General features: G+C 45.4%; 1 protein-coding gene across 1 annotated transcript in view; it reads right to left on the minus strand.

Moving 5' to 3' along the window:
- Positions 1–2548, minus strand: part of plxnb3 (plexin B3) — a 55178-nt gene that overhangs the window by 45542 nt on the left and 7088 nt on the right. The gene's annotated exons all lie outside the window — the stretch shown is intronic.

Below are 2548 nucleotides of genomic sequence, written 5' to 3' on the forward strand. Positions count from 1 at the left end.
TGTGTGTGTCTCCATGGATCAGTTTTCAGGTGTAACATCTGATGAAGCTGATTTGTCTCATCACAGACCGCTGACTCTGGTTCTGGTTCTGGGTCCGATGTCGGAGCTTCTGTCTTGTTTCAGGTCATTATTTTATTATTTTTCTGGATCAAGCAGCTGTTTGGTTCTAAAACGTCACAAACTGTGGATCAGCGTTCCTCAAACGTCTAGTTTAGTCCAAAGATGTTCAGCTTCCTGCCGGAGGACAGCAGGAGGAGTGTTTGTGGTCGTTGTTCCTCGTCATGTTCTCTCTTCTCCTTCTCCTCGGTGGGAGCGGTGAGTCCTGCCTGTCTTTTGGATCCACCTTGTATGTTCAGCAGCTCCTGCAGACGAACGTTCAAGTGTTTCCTCAGGTCGAACCGTGGCCGGATCAGCTGTGATGGTTCTCAGAGGGCCCAGAGAGCAGCAGACCCTGGTTCCTCTGCAGATCCTCCTCACGTCTGCAGTGACAGCCAGAGGAAGCGTGGTCAGGAGGTCAGGAGGTCAGGAGGTCTCACTCAGTCACACAGAGCCTCCATTCACTCCCTCATCCGCTCATCCTGCAGATAAACATGAGCTCTGTCAGGGGAACATTCAGCTCAGTGTTCAGCAGCAGGAAGAAGGTCAGGGACAGAAACAGCACCACTCCTCCAGAACTCGTTTCTGGAAAAGTCTCACTGGGTCGGACCGAGTAGCGCTCAACCTCCAACACGGTCAGAACCGAACTCTGAGTTGTGTGAAGAGATCTGAAGGATTTTCATCAGAGAGGTTCTGTGTTAAACGACAGAACACTTTGATCTACGATGTGACGTCTGAGGCAGTAAAACGAAGCGTCCACGGCAACAAAGCTTCACTGTGACGACAGCAGCAGATTACTGGTACTCACCAAGGAGGATGTAATCAGAGTATTTTTACTCAATGTTTTCTTGCAAAGCTGAAGTTTGTTTCTTCCAGGTCCTGTTTGTTCTCTCAGAGTTTATTAAATAGAATCACTAAAGTGTATCAGATGACATGTTCTCCAAACAGACTCAACAGAACCTAACCGGGCTCTAGTACAGAACCCTGTGGTGCTCCACTCAGACAACTTACAAGGCGCTAACTGGTTCTTCGGAACATTCTCTGGTTCTTCAAAGCTCCATCGCCAACTTAAGAACCTATTGGCTCTTCACCTATTTGTGTGGTTCCCTAAAGGTTCTTCATGAAGCTGCAGCTAAACATCATTTTATTCTGGATAAACTATTTGGTTGATAAAAGATCAGAAACCAGAGAAAAGTTTATCAAATCCCAAACTGGCATCTTAGAACATGTTCTTCTGTCTGACCAGCAGGTCACAACCCAGAATGTTCAACGTGTTCTAAATCCTTAGGAGCACCATTTAGGTGCATTAGGGAACCATTTTTGGTTCATTTAAGAACCTCTTGCTGAAAGATTCTTTGTCCAACTAAAGAACTTCCTCTATGACATTACTGCAAAGAACCATTATTGGGTCCCGTTAGCAACCAAATGGACCCAGTGTAGAACCTTGTGGTTCTCTGCAGGAACACTGAAGCTTTCTAACAACAACATGTTTGAAGTGTCTCAGAGGATAGACTTCTCGAAGTCTAAAGAACAAATGATCGGTTCTCTGGAACCTGAGTGGAACCTGTCAGGAGCTGAGAGAACAGGAACGTCCTCAGGAGAACCTTTGTCTGTGAATCCAAGGGTTAGTTTTACTTTCCAGTAGTTTCCTCATGAAGATAGAGCACAAGCTAGAACCTGCAGCTGTTCATCTGATGGGTTCAGTCGATCATTGTCAGGGACCAACAGAACCACACGGTTCTCAATCACCTGACTGTACAGAGAACCCAGATCAGTTTATAAGACGTTTCTCTGCACTGATTCTTGTTCCTGTTTCATCTCGTCAGTTCTCCGTCTTCTGTTCCTCAAAACAAACCGGACTAATGCTGGTCTTCAGACCCGGTCTGGTCGCTGCGGTACTGTTTTCCAGCTGTTTGCAGTTGGACGTGTGAGTGTGAATCCGGATCGGTGCTGAGATGAGAGTAAACCTGCAGCATGAACGCAGGCTGATGATGAAACTCTCAGAAATACTGACAAAGACTCATCTGCAAATATTTTAATAACTAACAGCTCTGATGTCTTTAATGTGTGACATCAGGCTGCAGGCGGCAGCTGAACGAACCCAGTCACGTCCTCACCGGCTGCATCGGGACACGTTGACGATTAACTCGTGATGATCCTGAACGCATCACTGAACTCACACTGTGTTCAGGACAGACTCTCCTGAGGCTGAACCGCAGACAGCAGCCACCACTGAGGAAAAAACCTGAAAATAGTGATTAAACACTTGTTCATTTTACACATTTCAGCCTCAATTTTTGGATTTTTCAAAAATAAAATAACAGGAAATATCTGTAGAGGATCACTTGAATGATCTGAAACATAATTAGATTTTACAGTCACAGCCTTCCTGATCTCTGACAACACGTTCTGTGTAAATATATAATTTACAGTTTGATTCTGTTACAATGCA

This window comes from Stegastes partitus, unplaced genomic scaffold (assembly GCF_000690725.1).
Source record: "Stegastes partitus isolate 25-593 unplaced genomic scaffold, Stegastes_partitus-1.0.2 Scaffold1033, whole genome shotgun sequence".
NCBI classification, from domain to species: domain Eukaryota; kingdom Metazoa; phylum Chordata; class Actinopteri; family Pomacentridae; genus Stegastes; species Stegastes partitus.